We start from the raw sequence: 22,412 nt of genomic DNA on the forward strand, positions 1-22,412 counted from the left end.
TCATTATGCATTTTTCGATAAAACGAGCCTTTCATGCTTAAAAAAAATATGACAAGAAAATTTGTATGGAGAAAAATCTTTTTTATTTTTTTTCTGGCTACTGTTGCAAACTGTAGCGGTCAAACCTTATGTAGTCGTAAATACCTATGGTGCCTAACATTACTACATAAATACTTTTTGCGGGCACGCGCGGCCAAGCGAGTAATGGACATGCAAAATTTTAAATATTTTTATTTATTCATTATTGTTTTTAATGCACTTAAACTTTTCTAACTAATGTGTAGAAGAGGGTTACGGATATTTCCATTTATGATGGAATTATTTGACTAACTGAATGGAGAGCCATAAAAATGTATTGTTTACTATATGGGTTGAAACCCTTAAGGAACCCAATACCTACTGTAATCGATTATGACAGTCAAAATTATTTAAGGATCTATTCAGGACTACTCTAGAAAGTTAAAAAATCTTTCATAACCATTGAAGTCAAGGGTTCTTGCTTGAAGACTTTTTTTAATCATGTATGTCGGTATTATAAGTGCCAAGAAGTAGGTAAAGGGTTGATATCTACCTAATCTATCTTACACGATAACCAGTAGACCAGTAGTGAATATTATAATGACAATAAAAACAACTTAGACTACCTAGTACCTACAAACTTAGGTTCTAGTTTGAAAGGTTTTAGCGTGAAATGAGGTAATAGGAGGCTGTAGTAAGTTAGACTAAGTATATTTATCTATTAATAATTACTTTAAGTGCATTAAAAACAATAATGAATTAATAAAAATATTTAAAATTTTGCATGTCCATTACTCGCTTGGCCGCGCGTGCCCGCAAAAAGTATTTATGTATGTGTGTAATGTTAGGCACCATAGGTACTTACGACTACATAAGGTTTGACCGCTACAGTTTGCAACAGTAGCCAGAAAAAAAATAAAAAAGATTTTTCTCCATACAAAATTTCTTATCATATTTTTTTTAAGCATGAAAGGCTCGTTTTATCGAAAAATTCATAATGACAAATGTTGATCAGCATTCAAAATGCTATCCAAAACAATTTTTGTTTCGGTGAAATTATGACTTTCGATCGTATGTCCACCTATTTTTAAAATCAAACTACTGTGCGCCCGGATGATTTAACACCGTGTCTAGTTATTTTCTTCTTTTGGATGTATTATATTCGATAAGTCTTTCTTCTAGTCTCGTGGCATTTTATCGTTTTTTCTGTAGTCTGCTGTTTTACCTCTTCATGCCATTCAGACTCGTATAATCCATTGTAGGCTATGGATATATCCTAATCTTGATTGATGGTTTTTTTTAAATTTAGTTTACTTACACTATTAAAAACACTTGGTTTTATAACATGATTACTACCGGTACATCCATCCAGTGAAATTTAATATTTATGCTGTCTCTGATATGCTCAACGCATAATAAATTGTAATTGAATGTCAGATTGGCCGAACGTATTATGAGAAATTTAACAATAAAGTTACACTACTGTTCCAAGGTTAACGGGTATTTTTAAAAATCTCGTTTGCTAAAAATCAGTGGAGCAAATAAATCATGTAATAGTATACAATCACTGTTGAATGATGTAGCTACTTGATAATTATATACCTTGATTAATTAGAAACCGATAGCAATATAAACAAATAGATACTGTTACATACAATTACACCGTAAACACTTATGTTCTCCTAATATTACACATTATTTCACAAGTCCTCGACTCTAGCTTTAATTAAACAATTTTCTTTACACGAGAATGAATATTTATAATGTGCAAACGGTCAATACAATTTCTGAAAAAAAAAAGTGATAGATTTCTTATTTATTTTTCAAGGCGTTGGTTTAACAATGAAAGAAAGGTATGTTATTAATAATTATCTAGTTAAATTACCTCGGCGATCTATAGGTGCCTAGCAGCGTTGCCAGACGTCCCGATTTTGGCGGGACGTCCCGATTTTTAAATCAAATTTAAATGTCCCGCGCGGGACAGGCTCGGTCCCGCTTTTCGGAGAGAGACACTCACTTCACCAGACTATTGTTTGAAACGCCATATTATTATTCTTAGGAATAAAACTTTTAATTTCGATTTTTCTTTTTTTTTCTTTTTTTATTCTAAAGATGAATTTAACGATAGAGTAAATCTGATTTAAAATATTATTTTTTTGTTAAATACATTTTCTATGGCTACTTTTGCTATCTATTGTCACGTAAACGTAATTTTAAGTCAAATAAAAAGATAAATATTTGAAAACCTGTGATTTTACGTTTTTACACTATTATATACGTTTTTTCACTATGTCCCGCTTCTGACGGAAGAATCCCGCTTTTTTCACTCAAAAAGTACCAAAGTCCCGACTTGGCGAAAAAAAAAAACTGGCAACGCTGGTGCCTAGATACTACATTAATTTCATTTTACGAGATGATTCGTCACTATTACATTTCTTTCCGGTGTTTACATGTTTTTAAATGGACAACTGACTAAAACAGAATCGATTACTTAATCATAAATAGTAAATTATTTTACACCATAATAATAGCAGAACCCTTGTTACACTGTCAATAAATTACTGTAGATTATCGACTAAATACAAAACAATTGTGTAAAAAAAAAATATATTTATTCGTCGGCGTTTCGTATTAAGTTAAAGTATGTTCTTCTTCATTCATCTGTCTTATGTTAGTAGTTAGAATAGAAATGAACAAACATTATTGTAAAAAAAAAAAAACCAGGAAATAAAATATTCACATTAAAATCAGGCTACTTGGTATAACATTGTTTATAACTAAATCTCACTTTTTCTAAACTTTGCTAAACTCCGTATAATTTTCAGTAAGGATATAGTTATTTTAAGACATTATTCGATACTATTTTTGTCTCTTTAGAAAGGGGCCCAATATATTATATGAAATGGTTTAAGTTTCTTTTACACGGCTTTCGAGACCTAATAATATTCTAACATTACAAGTAGGTGATGTAGTATATCTACGTGTCCCAAGACCATTGGTTAAAAAAGTTTTAGGTATCTTCAATTCAAAGGACCTTATTTCATTTGTAATTTGAGAAATAATATTGCATAATGTGGTCTCTGTTTACGGATAATTGTTTTACTCTGAGAGGAATGAAAATTAGCGTTGATTATAGTTGCTTAAGAAAATTATCGGTATTGGCCCAAGGAAATGATTGATAGAGATAAGATTTCAGAGCTGACCGAGAGATTGAGGTATTTTATGATTAACTACTTTGTAACTATTTTGTGTGTATCAAAACGAATATAGGATAAGAAACTTAACCAATCGTTAGTTTGGTCCTAAAATGTTTGTCATTTAGTAGTTTGTCGTTTCTTTTTCTTTAAAATGAATGTCTGCTGGTTTATTGTGTATTGGTGCCAATAAGTGATCATGGACAGCAGATGATTGCGAAGGTTGGTACTGATTCTCGATGGGGTAAGAGTTTTTGTTAAGGACCTTAACTTGAGGAGACTTCAACTGTGACTTTTGTGACAAAGACTTTTGTGTATTAAAATTTATAAACTTTATAAATGTGAAAAGAGATATTATAAATTAAACGAGCACTGTCACATGGTCGGTGTATTACAAGTGTGTAGTGTATGGTGGAGTGTCATGTGTGTGTGTTTTGCACATATTTTTTCCCAATTAAATAATCGTAATAAACAGTCCAAACTTTATGGTGATTAATAACTAATGATATAATTTTGTCTGTTCACTAACGCTGTTAATGACGGCTCGTGTTATTGCGTTTCGTATTATTATGTTTATTTATTTAAGTTCTTGTACCATGTTTTTTTCTCTTTCTTCTATTTTTATCTTCTTATTTTCTTCTTGTAAGTAGCTAGAATAGGAATGAAGGTATTTCATCAAAACTTCTCAATTCTGCCTAATTTCATTGGTACTTTTTTTTAAATAATTTAGTGTCCTATTGGATTAGGCAGCAAAGACTAAGCTATGTACAAAGTTATATGGTCATTAATATTTGGTATCCAAGGAAACTATTTTTTTTTTCTTCTCTCAAATTTTTCTTCTCTGGTTTCCCTTATCTTTGTTCGACCCTTTTTATATCCGTTTTTATTTTTGGTTATATTTTGTTTATATCCTAGTATCCATAGTACAAACTTTGCTTAGTTTGCGACTAGAAACTTAGTGTAAATGTCCACGGAAAAGGTCCAAGGATATTTTTATGTACCTACACAAGCAAACATTCCAATGAATATTATATCATTATACCGTTTAAACATATACGGTAAATTGTGTTAACAGTTAAAACCAAGTAGTATAAGAAATTTAAGCATTGGTTTGCCTAAGCCTAAAATGTTTATCCAGTAGTTTGTCGTTTCTTTTTCTTTTGTTTCTTTAAAATTATACAAGACTTTAATTTGAACTGTGACTAAGACTTTCCTGAACAAAGGTTTGTAGCGATCCTACCTACTGGACTTCAGATAAACTAACCATGTCAGGTCAGACTTAAGACTACATTGTAATAAAATTAAATGTTATAAGACTGGTTGCAGCCAGGGGAACTCACTATATTTCTATTTAGGATTTTGGCAAATGAAATATATTTCTTGTTTATCTTGAAATTCAGAAACGACAAGCTGCTGGAATTATGTGAGAAATTGGACCGATATTGTTGACGGTCATTACTGTAGTTGAAGATGGGACCGATGATGGTCATTACTGTAGTTGATGGGACCGATGATGGTCATTACTGTAGTTGATGGGACCGATGATGGTCATTACTGTAGTTGATGGGACCGATGATGGTCATTACTGTAGTTGATGGGACCGATGATGGTCATTACTGTAGTTGATGGGACCGATGATGGTCATTACTGTAGTTGATGGGACCGATGATGGTCATTACTGTAGTTGATGGGACCGATGATGGTCATTATACTGTTGTTGATGATGGGACCGATACTGTTGATGGTCAAATTGTAATGATTTTAAAATAATATAATAATTAAGTTAAGAATTACTAAGAACTGTTTATTGAGACTGTAATTATTTTATGTGAGACTGTAATTATTTAATATTAACTATTAAATGGGTGAATGGCAACATTAGAAAAAAAAAAAAATTTAATTGATAAATAGGTACTTCGAGAGCGAAGTACATGTCAGTATGGCCGTGTTAGATTAATTATATTATGTACATACCTGATTGATATTAATATTTCATGTGACCTATAATTAATATTAGTAACTACACTATTAATTAACTTTCTGTAACATCACAGACACCAAGTATCAAACAGCCGCCATATTAACTGTCAGATAAAATTAAGACTTCCGTTTGCAAATAAGAATTTATTGTAAGATTTCCGGCTTCTGAATAGTGGTTATTAATGTTTCTTAAATATAATTAAATAGATAAATTAATAAGCCAACTGGCTAATATTCAATCAAAAATAAATATTGTAAAATGAGAAGTTCCAACTTCCGGGTCCGTTTTAATATTATTAGTTGTAATATATTCGAACTTCCTGTTTATAGAATTTATTGTAAGATTTCCAGCTTTTGGATAATAATTATTAATATTTCTTAAATATTATTAAATGTATAATTAATAAGCCAACTTACTATCCTTTGATCAAAAACAAATATTGTAAAATGAGAAATTCCAACTTCCGGGTCCGTTTAAATATTATCTAACTTCCTGTTTTCTGATTGGTCGTCTTAAGTGACCAATCAGAGTTTAGTAGAGGAAAGGTAGGAGTATGGGTATAAATATATGGAATTCCTCGTTGAAAGGCAGTCTCGATGGATCTTTGAGGTGATGCTGACCAAAGTTAAGTGTACATTGTTTATTGATACCTACTATTATTATGCTTGTTGTGTTATTGTATTGTATTGTATTATTGTGATATTGTATTAACACCTGGCTATGTGGCTGCGCCAGGCCTATTATATTGACACCTGGCCAATTGATGGTGACATGCCACGGGGTCGGGTCGGTAGTTTGATGACCAGTATAAAAAAGGGCAATGCTTATAGTTGCCGGTTGTGTTATGGTACAAAACCTAAGTCGTAACCTAACCTAAACCTAAGACTTAACGTAACCTAACTTAGAACTTGTGTTCTGTGTGTTTGATTATAAATACTGGTTATACAGAATACCGTCAAAATGTTAATAATAAATAAGACTTAATTACTGCTAGACTACTCATTTTTATATAAGTTATAAATTGTTGTAACTGGTTGGAAAAGAGGCTGACAAAGGTGACTGAGTTTCTTCCGCCACTTCTTCTCAGCACCAGCCCATGTTGTCCCGAAGTGGTGGTAGGGTAAACTATATTTGGGACGTGTATAAGTGCCCTGGAAAAGGGCTTTATCTATACTTATAATAAATCTGTAGAGAGGTCAATTCTGTACATTAAATATATTTTCAAAATAACTATCAGGGGGTGATTAGTGATCGATACTGATGCCAAAAATGCAATCAGTAAATTTTTTGTCTGTCTGTCTGTCTGTCTGTCTGTCTGTCTGTCTGTCTGTCTGTCTGTCTGTATGTTCCTTATAGAAACAAAAACTACTCGACGGATTTTAACGAAACTTGGCACAATTATTCTTCATACTCCTGGGCAGGTTATAGGATACTTAGGAATTCCCACGGGAATGGGAATTAGCGGGAAAATCGTTTTGTATGAAAAATCTGAACCGTTTAAGTTAGACGCTTGAAATTCGGCATGCAGGTACCTTAGTAAAATTAAAGCTTAGTTACAACAGGATATTGCAAAATTCCCACGGGAACGGGAGTTAGCGGGAAAAACATTTGTATGAAAAATCTAAACCGCTTAAGTTAGACACTTGAAATTTGGCATGCAGGTACCTTAGTAAACTTGAAGCTTAGTTACAACAGGATATTGCAAAATTCCCACGGGAACGGGAGTTAGCGGAAAAAAACATTTGTATGAAAAAATCTAAACCGCGTAAGATAGATGAAGGGGGTACAACGGGATCCACGCGTACGAAGTCGCGGGCGGCCGCTAGTACTGAATAAACCATTTGAATTTATAATTGGATTTTTAATTTGGAACTTGCTTATTTATTAAACTACAGTATTATAGTCCTATATATTTCCACGGTATAATACGATATGATAGGAATATAACGTAAAGTATTTTATGCTAGATTTTGCTTATTATTATTCTTCTTTTTGTGGTAACTTTATTAATTAAAGAATCTGCTTTAATACATTAATATTTCCTAATTTACAAATGACTAATTCCTAAAATCTAACACGTTCTTGAGATAAAGGGTCTTGACAGACGGACGGACGGACAACAAAGTGATCCTATAAGGGTTCCGTTTTTTCCTTTTGAGGTACGGAACCCTAAAAATTAAACTAAGCATAGCTACCAATGATAACGACCTAGTTAAATACGCCCATTTGGCACAAGTATTACTCATATTAAGTGATAATGTAGATTCAGTAACTGTAGAGATAAATAAATTGCACAATATTTTAGCCTTTATTAGAACATCTACTATTCATCATTCAATTTTGAGTTTAACAGCAATTAGAGATATGATAAATAAATTACATAATTTGTACGACTAGGAAAGCATAATTAATTTAGATATCAGAGAGTACTACGATATAATCAAATAAGGATCTTGCTACTCAGGAAATAGTATTATAATAGTATTTAAGTTTCCTATCATTTTATCTCAAGTATACGATTTATATAGACTATCTATTATACCTAATAAAAACCATGAAATCCTCATCTCATCATCTCCTCTCCTTGCCATCCATCTGAAAGATTTCAAATACATAGAGGCTGAATGCCCGAAGACAAGTAATGGGTATCTGTGTAAGGAGATGCGGAATCTGCAGAGCAAGATAGTACCAGACTGCATACATCAACTTATCACCACGCAAGTAAGAACGTCTAGCTGCAAACCAGTCACAGTATCATTGGAGAACCCAGCCTTCGAGGAGCTCGACGAGAAACATTACACAGTCAACTTCCCACATCCCACGAGAGTACATCTTTCATGCAGCCAAGATCTACACCAAACACTAGAAGGTAGTTATCTCATCATAGTCCCACATAATTGCTATGTAGAGACAGAACAATTTCGGATGTACAACGCTAAAGATCGTTTACGAGGCCAAGCTGTGAAGATCATGGACCTGCCGAGAGAAAATCTACCTCAAACATCGTCACTACCAACTATCAAGCTGAACTCCATCAATCTGGACCACTTGCATGCCGCAAACGCCAAGATCTCGCTACAATCACCAATATCAACGTTACGAGAGCAAGATTACAGCATCTATCACACCACGATCCCAATGTACTTAGTCCTATTAAGTGCATGCGCACTGATTGCTGTAGTAACGTATCGCCGATTCTACTTGAAGCGGATGAAGATCAAATCTCAAGAGTCTCAAGAGATGTCCCATGAACTGCAAGGCACCTATGCCATTCCTAGCAGATCAAGGACCACGATGAAACAGCCTCCAGCTCAATTTACGACAGCAGTCTTCAATAATCGCTGTTCTACGGGTGGAGGTGTTACGGAGCCCTATGGATATCGCACAAGCAGCATTGCCCCCATTCACGGATTGCAACAGCCAGTAACCGAAAACGCTGACATCGCGCCTCGTGCCTCCATTGACGTCAATCACTGCATTGTGTTATTTTAATTAATATATTTTACATTCATTCTTGTACCTAGCATCGGTTGAGTCTCACTATTGTAATATTGTAACTCTGTAATAATTAAATTTATTAAATAAAATCATTTTTTTTTACATCCTCCGTTGTGACCATATATTTTTCACACAGTTTTGTTTTTTAAATATTATCTTTTTATTTATAAATACCTTATCACATCTTTTCTACTTCGTCTATATCGTATTATTATTTTCTACTACGTCTGTATTTACACTTTGGTAAAAATGTAATAACGATATCTGGCAACCCAGAAGCGTTGTATGCTCTATGGCCCCTCTCTATGGTCTCTTTTTCCTACCATTCAAGTGTGTGCACATGGTTGTAAATTATCTTCTCAATAAATAGAATATCACTGAAGTTAAGTGTCTTTTGTACCTGCCGCATCACTCTGTTCAAGGTCCTTCAGAGCTGGATGCAGGAGTCTGTACTGAGAATCTGTACTTGGAGCAGTCCTTTCGTGTTGTGTGCTGCCGGCCCGGGGTGACGTTAACGCATTGCATACCACATATTGCGTGCTTTCAAAATGCCCCTAACCGGCGAGGATACCAGCAGTGATTTTGCTCATCAAGACAAGCAAAAATTGATAAATGTGAGAAGATACATCAAAGGCCGCATATCACTTGTGGAAAATGAGCTGGGGGACATTTCTACCGTAAAATCCACCGCCATGTTGGATGTTGCCGCCGAACGAATTAGCAGTCTTTTTACGAGATTGGAGGACGTCAATCTCAATTTGGAATCGATGGATACTTCAGAGACCGCTGAGGGATCGAAAATCGAGTCAAGGTGTCAAAGAATACTAACTGACATTCGTGAACGTCGTGAGGCGCTGAAGCATCATTGTAACTCATCGGCGAGTGACTCCGGATCGACGCAAGAGCACCAGCATAAACCGAATCTTCCCAAGATATCGTTGCCCAAGTTCAGTGGAAGTTATGGAGACTGGCTGTCGTTCAAGGATTTATACGTCTTATACTTGAACTACGCATTTATACTTGAAGTCGTGTTTGGTCGGCGAAGCTGCCTCTTTGGTTACGACTTTGGAATGTACGAACGAAAACTACGTGAAGGCATGGTCTGCGATTACATCAAGATATGACAATAAGGTTCTTATAGCTAATTATCATTTGCAACACATTTTGTCTTTACATAAAGTCAATGGTAAATCTTATACACTAAGGCAATTAACAAATGATTTTATGCAGTATTATAACTCACTATTATCACTGAATATTTCAAACTTGCAAGATATTATTCTCATACATATTTTGTCAACAAAGATTGATTACAGTTCTTTGCGTGACTTTGAATTGCATAGAGATTCCAGTGATTTCCCTAGTTTGCAACAATTTCTTAACTTTATACAGCAGCGCTGCCAAGCATTAGATATGCTATGCCGTGTTGAAGCAGTGAGCACTACAAAGGTCGTGCCTCCGGCAAAGAGCACTAGTCATGTGACTGTTGGCAGCGGCAGAAGTGCAAATGGTAAGTTATTTTCTTGTTTGTATTGCAACAAAAATCACTCAACTTACAAGTGTTTTAAATTCATTAAATTGAGTCCCAATGACAGACAGACATTTGTTAACAAAACTAATTTGTGTGTTGTTTGTTTATCAGATAAACATTGTACTAGCAATTGCACATCCAATATTGTCTGTAAAAAGTGTTTACAAAAGCATCATCACTTATTACATCTTGATTCGCAGACATGTAATGAGACTTCTGCCCGTAGCTCTACTTCAAATGATTCTCACATCAATTCCCCGAGTAATGTTGTAATGACATCTTCAATAGTTAGGTACACAAAATAGTACCTCTGTATGTCAAGTGTCCCTTCTGCCCACTGCATTAGTGAATGTGTGTGACAGTGATGGTAAGCGATATGACTGCACTGTGCTTTTGGACATAGGTAGCCAAAAGAATTATATTAGTTCTGCGTTTGCTAATAAATTGGACTGTGTTAATTTTGAAGATGCTAGTCAAACTGTGGCCGGGGTGGGAGGTCATACTTGTAAAATAAAGCATAAAGTTGCACTATCAGTTTATTCTAACTGTTCTGATTTTAAATATTGTTCAGAATTTGGTGTGTTAGATTTTATTACTGATCCTTTACCAATGGTCAATGTGTCTAAAGAGGCACTGCCATCTCTCATGCATTTGCATTTAGCTGACCCTAATTTCAATATGTCTAAGGACATTGATATGATTCTTGGTGTTTCATGTTTTGCAAAATGTCTTCGAGAAGGCAAGATCGATCTAGGTCCAAATATGCCCACATTAATAAATACTGAATTTGGTTGGGTATTTTGTGGTGAATTGTCTGTGGTAGGTCAACATGTTTCAGGTTTAAAAAGCCAATGTCATTTGTCTGTCCTACATAACGACATTAAAAAATTTTGGCAATTAGAAGAAATGCCTAATGATAATATGTTGTCATTTCAGGAGAAAAGGTGCGAACAGAGCTACCTTGATTCTGTGTCCAGGGATGAAGAAGGAAGGTATCATGTCGATTTGCCAATAAACAAAGAACTTCTACCAAAACTAGGTAATTCTTACAATGTTGCTTTTCGTTGTCATATGTCATTGGAGAAAAGATTCCAAAATAATTCTGACATTTTTAAGGCCTATAAAGCATTTATTGAGGAATGTCTTAAACTTGGCCATGCTCACTTTGTTCATATAAATCCACACAAAAGTGATGAAATTGAATATTACATGCCTCATCATGCTGTCTTGAAGGAAAGTTCCTCTACTACCAAGCTTAGGATTGTATTCAATGGTTCTCAACCCACTTCTACGGGCTTGAGCTTAAATGATGTACTTCTTGTGGGTCCTGTTGTTCAACCTGACATGTTTACCATACTTATGAGATTTCGTACCTATGTTTATGTTTTTGTGTCTGATATAACTAAAATGTACAGGCAAATTCGAGTGAAACCTCAGTATCAAGCACTTCAGCGCATCCTGTGGAGAGATGATCCATCGCATGATATACAGTGTCTTCAGCTGGATACTGTTACATATGGAACAGCATCAGCCAGTTACCTTGCTACACGGACATTGGTGAAATTGGTTGAGGATGAAGGTGATAATTTTCCATCTGCTTCTAAGGCATTACTTCAAAGTACCTTCGTTGATGACATTTTGCATGGCGAGAATGATCTTTCTTCTGCATTAAATACCATAAATGAGTTGCAAGAGTTGTTAGCTAAAGGAAGGTTTGAATTGCACAAATGGTACTCTAATAGCTCAATGTTAATGTCGCAATTTCCTCCTGAAAAACTTGAAAAATGTCATTTTTTCCTTTGACAATAAGGAAGGTTCTTGTATTAAAACGCTAGGTTTGAAGTGGGAGCCAAACTCAGATAAATTTCAGGTCGAGGTACCTAAATATACTTCCACTAGTCATACCAAAAGAAATATTTTGTCTGATATTGCTAAGGTCTATGATCCCTTGGGTTTTATTGCTCCAGTTACAGTCTATGCTAAGTTGATAATGCAAGATATCTGGAAGGCAAACGTTGACTGGGATTCTAAGTTCTTTTATTATTATTTTATTTATTTATTTATTTTCATTTCAGTGCCTCGTCTCATGGTTAATACTGACGCAGAGAGGGTTGAGCTTCATGGCTTCGCAGATAGCTCCACGAAGGCGTATGGCTGCGTCGTGTACATCCGCTGCAGTTGTCCTGAAAAAACTACAGTCCACTTAGTATGTGCGAAGACAAGAGTTGCTCCTCTCAAACCTGTCACTCTGCCTAAGTTAGAACTTTGCGCTGCACTGTTGCTTGCTAAGCTTATGAGCACTGTTTCCAAGACTTTAAATATTAGTTCTGAGAACTCATTCTATTGGACTGACTCCATGATTACCCTGTGTTGGATGCAGAGTGATCCCGCTAGACGAGATGTTTTTGTATCGAATAGAGTTGGCCAAATACAAAATTTGTCTTCTAAAGACAATTGGTTTCATGTAAAGTCTTCAGAGAACCCTGCTGACATGGCTTCACGTGGTTTGGAACCACAGGATCTTTCCAATTGCAAATTATGGTTTAATGGACCTAACTGGCTTTTTCAAAGTGACTCACCTTGGCTTCATTCACCTCAAGTGTTTTCTCAGGATGACTCAGTGGGTGTTGACACTTGTAATGACATGCCAAGTGTAGCACTACCTACCTTTGAGGAGACTAAAAACGATTTTCTTGAATTATTTGAGAGATATTCGTCTTGGAGTCGATTGGTTAGAGTCATGGCTTATGTACGTCGATTTATTAACAATATGAAAAATGCTAAATCTAAAATCACTGAATTTCTCACAAGTAAAGAGCTTAATCAAGCATCAAGTTGTATCATCAAATGCGTGCAGCATGCTCATTTTCAAAAAAATGCTAATGGTAATGTTTCCTCGGAACTTGGTTCTGGTTCTAAGTCTTTGAAGTTTTTAAACATATTTTCAGATGGCGAAGGAATGTTGCGCGTGGGTGGTCGCTTACGTTATGCTGATATCCCTGTTGATCAAAAATTTCCATTGCTACTGCCAGCACGTTGTCATGTCACTGACTTGTTGATTAGGTATGAGCATGAGAGGTTGTTGCATGCTGGAACGCAGACGACTTTGTCCAGTTTACGAAGATTTGTGTGGCCGCTAAACGCTCGAAATTCTGTGCGTCATTTCATACACAAGTGTGTACGTTGTTACAGGTTTAAGGCAGAAACTGCTTCACAAATAATGGCTGACCTACCCAAATGTCGTATTACTCCTTCTCGACCCTTTCTGTTCACAGGCATAGATTTTGCTGGACCGCTGTCTGTCAAAGTTGCTCGTATAAGGAAACCTATTATAACTAAAGGTTATATTTGCCTTTTTGTGTGCTTGAGTACTAAAGCTATTCATATCGAACTAGTGTCGAATCTCACTACTAAGGAATTTCTAAATGCATTGCGTAGATTCATTTCTAGACGAGGTAAATGTGCTAAAATATTCAGTGATAATGGTACTACTTTTCATGGGGCAAAAAATGAGCTTCATGAGTTATTCAACATGTTTAAGAACGATTTTGAACAAGTTTCAAATTATGTAATTTCAGAAGGTATTGAATGGCGGTTTACAATTCCTCATTCAGCTCATTGGGGCGGGTTATGGGAAAGCTCTGTAAAACTTGTAAAGCATCATTTAAAGAGAGTGTTAGGACACACTGTACTTTGTTATGAACATTTGTATACTCTCTTAACTCAAATTGAAGCTATTGTAAACAGTCGACCAATAACTCCATTAAGAGACTTGGATGGTGATGAGCAGTGTCTCACGCCAGCTCATTTTTTAATTGGGAGCAGTCTGACTTCGTTTCCAGAGGGTGATTTTGCAGAATTTCCTGATAATAGATTGGATGTATATCAACAAATATGTAAGCTACGGCAAACCTTCTGGAAGCGTTGGAAGACTGACTATTTAAATACATTACAAATGAGGTATAAATGGTACAAAGAAAACCCAGATTTAATGTTAAATACTATTGTTTTATTAAAGGATGATAATCAGCCACCAATGTCTTGGCCATTGGGTCGTGTAGTTGAATTATATAAAGGTAAAGATAATCATATTCGAGCTGTTGTTGTAAAAACTAAAACTGGTTTGTATTCTCGACCTATTACAAAAATTGTCCCATTGCCTATTGAGCAAAGTAATTAACTTAAGAACTGATAAATGTAATTTTATAATTACTGTCTAAACTGTAAAGTTAAAAGGTTAATTATGTATTTGTTGAACTTTCAATATTAAAAACATAGTTTGATTTGTTTCTACACTATGAGTGTATACTATCTTGTGTATTAAACTAAATATTGTATACATAATTACATTGTTATATTTAAAGGATTTACAATAGGTAAAACTTGTTTTACTACTAGTATGTAACTGGTAGGCTATTATAGCTCGTAGGACACCTTATGGTTGTGTACTTATGTATGACGCCAAGAGCTTGTACTTATGTATGACGCCAAGAGCGCTTAGGTTTGTTGAACTTACTTACCTTAATTAATTTCTTTCTTGTTAATTGCATTTCTTAACTAACTTAACTTACTTTCTTCTTGTTTGTAGGTGTATTTCATTGCTTAAGTATTATATTGCAAAATGTAAGCTGTAATGTTATTAACTTTAACTTCTTTGTTTGAAGATTGAAATGTAATTTCAATGGGGCGGGTGTATGGTAAAAATGTAATAACGATATCTGGCAACCCAGAAGCGTTGTATGCTCTATGGCCCCTCTCTATGGTCTCTTTTTCCTACCATTCAAGTGTGTGCACATGGTTGTAAATTATCTTCTCAATAAATAGAATATCACTGAAGTTAAGTGTCTTTTGTACCTGCCGCAACACTCTGTTCACACTTAAAATTTATACGCGCACTATTATTATTATTTATGTATGTATATTTTATGCAGTATAGGTTAGTGTCCGTGACTCTCACTCGGCATGGGGCACACTGAAAACCAGCGTCGTGGCTTCCCTCACCGGGGGCCACGGCATATGCTGAGTGGGGTCCCATTGCGATGGGCATCGCTGTGCGACAGGGTGGCACTGCTTAGTTTACTAAACTTGCTCATTCATTGTATGTTTTATGTCACCTCTGTCTTATTTGCTTTTTTTTTTATTTCACCTCTTTTGTCTTTTGTGATGTCCATGGCAATAAATGTTTCTTTCTTTCTTTCTTTCTATATGTCGCATATACAGGGTGTTAGGTAAATGGGTATATGAGCCGAGACCAGCCCATGTTAGCATACTCATATAAATACTATAGTGGTGTCAGAAAGTCTGGGAAAGGTACCATTATTGAGTAATCAGCTGATTCAGTTTTTGTCGCCAGATTGCGTCGTGATACCCCTGAAAATTAATAGTACGACAAACTTGCGTAGATAAAACAAATAACAGAATTCATTATTATTCTCTGCCTAAAAATTTTTCTCTGAGAGGCAAAAACCTTAAGCAGTTCCCCAGGAAAATCAGTCCATCTAAAAAGATTTAGCATAAGTCAAATACTCCCTTACCTTATTTGATTCGATTTGGATAAGTAAAAGTAAACAAAGTGGTCAAGAATTAATTTTACTTCATTGCCTGTAACTTACTTATTAAATTAATTGAATAATCATTAAACTTGATAACTGATTAAGGAAAATGAGACATTGTAGGTAATCATTTAAATTTTATCATCGTAAATCACGATTATTGAAAAAAAAACCTTAGGCATTAAAGAAACGTGTCCAACGCACTGTTTAATCTTTGAAGGACAACGAAAGGTCCTATTGTTCTCGAACAATGGGACGGCACGTGTAGCGAGAGTGAGACGCAAGACGTATCGCACGGCGGCTTTCACTTGCAAGAAAGAGTTGGAAGATCATCGCGGCGCAGGAGTAGGGAAGTGACATTGAAGGCAAAAAATCGATTAAGATTTTTCTCTTGTTCAATAATAAATCGTTGAAGGATTTTTTTTTCTACAAATAATAAATTCAGGTGCCATTAATTAATTTCCAATCATTAATGGAGACGACATGTGGTTGGGGTTAAGTTTTCATTTCATGATTGACTAATGAAGGTCGAGTCGTCTCTGGGGTCAAAGTGATGAGAATGTCTCCAACTTCCTCATTGGCCCTAGAGCAATTCCAAGTATACCATCAATAAAAGCCTAATTAGAGTCATCAAACCTCTCAGTCATTCAATTAGAGCCATTAGAACTTCATAACTATGAGTTGTTTTCTATGTGTAAGCTGAGGACACGTGTCTCCAGCTGACACATCTGTATCTTCGTAAATATTTATGCTACGATAATGTATTATACCTCAAAAATTACAGTCGAATCCAAATAGTAGGCTTTCCACTTTTCAAGACTTTAGCTCAAATACTGTTAAAACCACGATCAAAAAACTATGTGCGAGCTGGAGTACCGTGTCTCCAGCTTACACATCTGTATCTTCGTAAATATTTAAGCTACATCAATGTTTTATATCTCATAAATTAAAGTCGAATAAAAAAACCCGACTTCAAATCTTTCAAAGCTTTATTTCGAACCGTTTTCGAACTACGAACCGATACGTATGTGTAAGCTGGTGACACGTAACACACGGTGGATTATTAAAACCGTATAAGTTAGAGTTGCGTTTTAAAGATCAAATAATTCGTTATAATTAAAGTACACACGAGACATAATTTCAAATCTCTAGGCCTCTTAGTTTCAGAATTAAAAGCCAAAAACTATTTTCCCGCCAAATAATTCAAATAATATGGGTCGACTGCGACGTTGCCGTTCCGTGCGTCCACTAGAGCAGTCGAATTTGAACCTAAAAACTAGTACTGTTTGAATCATTTTTATTTGTAGTTTAAATCATTTAATTTCGATTATAAGAATTTTAGACTAGGAGCCGGCTGATTTCTGTATTGAGTACCTAATAACCTATAAAATATTTTGGTAATAAGTTTTTATTTTGATCACAATGTTTTATTTAATCGAGGCAAAAACATTGCATCTATACTAATATTATAAATGTGAAAGTAACTTTGTCTTGCTTTCACGTCTAATCCACTGAACCGATTTTGATGAAAGGATGATGGGCATATTGGGCGTTAAACCAACAGAAACAAAAAGTATACTAAATTAAAGCTTAATACTAGTACTTCATTGCATAGTATGACAGCAATCCTGAAATACGCGGGGATACGGAGATAGAGGTCGTTGAATATGCAAAGTTTCCATAGTATTTCACATCACATTAGGGTAATAAAAATAGCATTAGGTCAATTAGATTTCTTTTATCGATAATATTGAGAATATTGTATCATATCTTACTATCGATTCTATCGATTTAGTAAGTATGTATACCGAATAAATCATAATCGATTATTCGATTGCAATAATCGATTATATTGCTGAAAATAAGGAATTGAATTAACAATCAAATGATAGTAATGATGGTAATCAAGAAAACCGATTAATCGAATTGTTAATATCGATTAATAATCGATCCGTGATCGATTATGCGACAACACTACAACTTAACTGGTAGAAATCCCATTGAAACCATGACTGTGTTCATGTCATTTCTCTAAATGGTAGGTACCTAGGGATGGTCCTACGCTTACAATGTAGAGAACATGGTTTAAATATACCATTTGTTGGCCCCACTCCTGAACTGTTGGACATAATAATGGATAAATAACTTAATGTATTTAAAATGTAAGTAGATAAGTATATTAATTAATAATATTTTTTGTTTGCGCAATAAAGCACCTAATATTACTATTACACATTATGTCAATTTCCAAGCAAACCCGGGAGTTTTTGGTAGTTATTTATATGAAAATATATTTCTGATATTAAGTCCTAACAAATAATAGTAGTTACATTTCTGTTGGTTTTACGCCCAGATTCCATAGAAAAGTGCCCATCACAGGGCCGCCGCAAGCGGGCGTGCAATGCGTGCACCGCACGCGGGCGGCACGCCCAGGGGGGCGGCAAATCGGGCGCTCAGAGCTTCCGAGAAGAGAAGCTCAGGGCGCTTAGAACAGCTGGGATCACGCAGCTGTTCCCGTCTGACGGAGGAGATGGTGTGTGCAATGCAGGCGGGGGCACCCCCACACTATCAGCCGCTGACCATCATCGTGGAGGGGAATCAGGAAGCGATCATATTGTCCCCTCATCTGACCCCTCCGCCGCCGACGGAGTGAGGGCGCGTTTGGTTCGTCCTCGTGCTCTCGCTCCGAGGACTCATTTTGCAACATGACATTTTCGCAGAAGGAGGCTATGGCCGCCCAGGCCTCATTACTGTCCAGCATTGCTTTGACTATGCTAGCCAGCACGAGGTCCCGGCCCAGCGCCTCGAGCCCACGCCGCACACACTGCGAGGGTATCGTGCGCCTCGTCCTCCGAGCCACGCGGCGGACCACCTCTCTTCTCGAGCGGGCCTCTCGACTTCTGTCGAGGATGTCAACCCATATGAGAGCCCCAGCCCCGTAAAGCGCAATGCTTTTCAAAATGCTGGCGTAAAGGAGCTGCCATTTGGCTCTCGAACCCCCCCACGATAAAGCATCCGCGGCCTTAAGCAGGCGCTATGACAGTATGGCAAAATGAGGGTCAAACTGACACCGGCTATCCGACTATCAGGCCCAGACAATTGCTCTGAACCTTAACTTCTATCCTGACTCCATCCACGGTAAAATAATATGGGCGTTAGGAGAAACACTCCAGTCTCCAGACGCGCGCAGGCAATTTAAGTGCTGGCAGTGGTCGCCAAATTGGCCGCGTCCATACAATCCCTCAGGCTGTGACGAGTGTCACCTGCATAACTGATAACATCTACGCCCGGGAGGAGGGCGCCGCTTTGTACCCAGTCATATCCGATGTTGAGTTACCTGGACGGCCTTCCTTGCGCAGCAGGCATAGTTATCCGGCCTAGGCAGGCAAAGAGGGGCTCCCTCCACAGCTGAGTTGACACTGCGGGAATCTATCATGGATGGTAGAGCGAAAAAGGCAAAATGGTTCGGGAAGAGCGCTCGCAAAACCTTGTCTAGCAGAGCCTGCTCTTTAGTCAGTGGAGGACCAATAGGCTGTAGTTGGTTTCTAGCATAAAATCTCCCACAGTTAGTATCGTCGTCCAAACTTGCGAGCATTTCTGCCCTCGCTCGGTCTTTGGCGGCTCCGATTTCATAAAGGCAAGCCATATGACGGGTCTCGTGAACGTTTACGCCAGCTACGAGTGAACGCAGCTCAGCTAGTTCAGCCGACCACCAGTAGACAGCACGACAAGGTGTGCGGTAGCGTGATCGAGGCATGTTAACATCACACACCTCAATTAACGATTTTCTTAATTGGATGGCCGCCATATCACCGTCCGTGACTATCGCATACGAATGCAGCCTCCTTGGCCATCTCCCGATCAAAGCGGGTAAGCGCCCATCTGGGTAAGGGAGAGGAAATTGAGCGGGTTGCTCCCGCACCCTTCATTGCTCCAGTGCGGTTAGAGCGGGAGTAGCACACGAAACGTCCACCACTAACCCTCCCTGCTATCGCACACTCGTGTGCACCGTCCCTCTACCCAAGAGGGATGGGGAGGCTACTACGATGATTTTTGTGCAAATGAAAATTTTCTACCTTGTATAACTTTTTATCAACGCGACGTACAGAATAAATAAAAATACTTAAACAATTGAAATTTTATCGTCTTTATACTTCTCAAAGACATTTTTCTCATATAGTCAACTATTGAAGCGTTAAATGTAAAAAATAATTAATGTTCGGCCCTTTAACTCAAGATGGTGACTAACGCTCTGACCTCTCGAGTTCGAAAACATACTTTTTTCATAACTAGCCCATACATAAAAATATACTTAATACAAATTAAAACATTTTACTTTCCACCTTTTGCAGGAAAAAAATACCAATTGATTGGACTATTAAGTTTAAGAAAATATGTCATAGCATGAAAAATGAGAAAACATCAATTAAATTAGCCTTTTTTTTGACAAAACTCATTAAGTAGGTAGTCGTAGGGCGGCATAATCGGTTTTGCACGCGGGCGACGAAACAGCTAGCGGCGGGCCTGGCCCATCATCCTTTGGCATAGAGATGGTTGAGTCCCGGGAAAGGACGTAAGATAGATTTTATCCCAGTTTTTGAAATATGATAAAGATTTTCATCATTATCATATCATCTGAAAATTATAAATAACTTGAAAAAATCGAGTATTCGGGTAGCCCTAGTGATACTCTACCTCTGGGCTTCGGCTTGACAGTACTTTTTGGGAAACCTTGTACAGGTGAACAATGGTGGCGCCCCCTATCAATGTGTTTGGTGGGACAGTTCAGTTTAGTGGGTCTTTTATAGCTGAGACGGTTCATTGTTCAATACAATAAATTCTTTCCTCTCTATTATTTTAGGTGCCTTATGTACGTATAGATTACGCACATTCTTTTTATATGAACGTAAGGGTGGGATTTAGGGGGTCACAAAACCGGTTTTACCGAAACCTTTTTTTTTAATACAAGTTTTACGGCTATGGATATAGATCCTTACGGCCAATTCTGTGCAAATGCTGTACAAAATGCTGTGTTTCGTCTATTTTGTGATGTCTTAGTAGTGATTGTGATTTGTGATGTTAATGTTGTTAATTTTTTTTTTTCAACAAAAGAAGAAGAATTCAATGAGGGCTTTCGCGATTGGAAAATCCGCCAGATGGCAATACGTAGACGCGAGGTCCAAATGCTGCGTGATTGGTGGATTTTGACATATCTGTCAATGTCATGCAAAATCTGTTTGTAACCATAGAGCAAAATACAGGGTGGAAACGATAAGTGATCTCACTCGATTATTTCTAAACTATACAAGATATCAATAAACTAGTTATTGATCCTGAAAGTGCTTCATGAGCTCTATCAAACGGTATTAATAATAGGTTACAGAATAAACTGGATCTATCCGAAACTTCAATGTTTCCAGCTTCCATACATTTGGTAAAGTCACATTATTTTAAAAACTACATATGATATCGTAAAACTGATTACTGATTCTAAAAGTGCTTCACAAGCTCTATCCAATGGTATCAATAATAGGTTACAGAATAAACTGGATCTAACCAAAAATTCAATGTTTCCTTCTTCCATACATTTAGTACTACCACAGTCATGACACTCATCTCTTGACAATATTATAGCAAGTAAAGCCTAAAACCAATGTTTTTCATTAATAATTTAAAATAAGAATACAATTTACGAGTTTATTTTAAGTATTTATTATTAAATTAAAAAAATTACACTTCTAATATTGTGTGTCTGGCATACATTTAGTATGGAAGCTGGAAACATTGAATTTTCAGATAGATCCAGTTTATTCTGTAACTTATTATTGGTACCGTTTGAAAGAGCTCATTAAGCACTTTCAGGATCAGTAACCAGTTTTTTAATATCTTGTATAGTTAAGAAATAATCGAGTGAGATCACTTAACGTTTCCACCCTGTATAGTTGTTGCCCATTTTTGCCACTTGACGTGGCAGAATCGTGGGACTTCACGGTATTTAAATAAAAATTAAAGTGGTTGCGTTTAGAAACGCCACAAATATTTGAGTCTTTGGAAACAAGTTCGTTATTATACTTGTATATTAAAATATAATTTTGTTTTACCTAGCTTTTTCTTATTAATAAAATATAGGTTATTAAGTACTCAATACACAAATCAGCCGGCTCCTAGTCTAAAATTCTTATAATCGAAATTAAATGATTTAAACTACAAATAAAAATGATTCAAACAGTACTAGTTTTTAGGTTCAAATTCGACTGCTCTAGTGGACGCACGGAACGGCAACGTCGCAGTCGACCCATATTATTTGAATTATTTGGCGGGAAAATAGTTTTTGGCTTTTAATTCTGAAACTATAGGTGTACCAGAATCTCATGGCAAACAAAAATATTGGAAAAGTGTGTTTTTCATATGGCCATTGTCTATGGCTTTACTGTCACCTGTCAAAGTAAATCAAGAGATCTGTCAGCCGCTGCAGAAATTTTGTAATCTCTTCATGCCTATTTGTTATTTTTGTGAAAAAGACGAAAAAACTAAAGCAAGTCTTAATGTTTTCAAAGTGTTTTGTAAAATAAGGCATAATTCAAAGTCAATCTTTGATTTTAATGCGCGTCGTTGAGTTGACAGTAAGTTGGAGTGAA

At 36.3% G+C, this 22,412-nt stretch overlaps 2 long non-coding RNA genes across 2 annotated transcripts in view; one reads left to right on the forward strand and one right to left on the reverse strand.

The window, feature by feature from the left end:
- Window positions 1-22,026, reverse strand: part of LOC135086290 (uncharacterized) — a 53,893-nt gene extending 31,867 nt beyond the window's left edge. Inside the window, exon 1 of the long non-coding RNA XR_010260384.1 lies at window positions 21,034-22,026. This is a non-coding gene — a long non-coding RNA (uncharacterized LOC135086290). The remainder of the gene's footprint in view (window positions 1-21,033) is intronic.
- LOC135086348 (uncharacterized) lies at window positions 10,136-12,003 on the forward strand. The gene is made up of 3 exons (XR_010260429.1): window positions 10,136-10,201; window positions 11,159-11,261; window positions 11,638-12,003. It is a non-coding gene; the product is annotated as an uncharacterized LOC135086348 (long non-coding RNA).
- Window positions 22,027-22,412: the final 386 nt, after the last annotated feature.

The sequence above is a fragment of the Ostrinia nubilalis genome, chromosome W, assembly GCF_963855985.1.
Source record: "Ostrinia nubilalis chromosome W, ilOstNubi1.1, whole genome shotgun sequence".
NCBI lineage: Eukaryota > Metazoa > Arthropoda > Insecta > Lepidoptera > Crambidae > Ostrinia > Ostrinia nubilalis.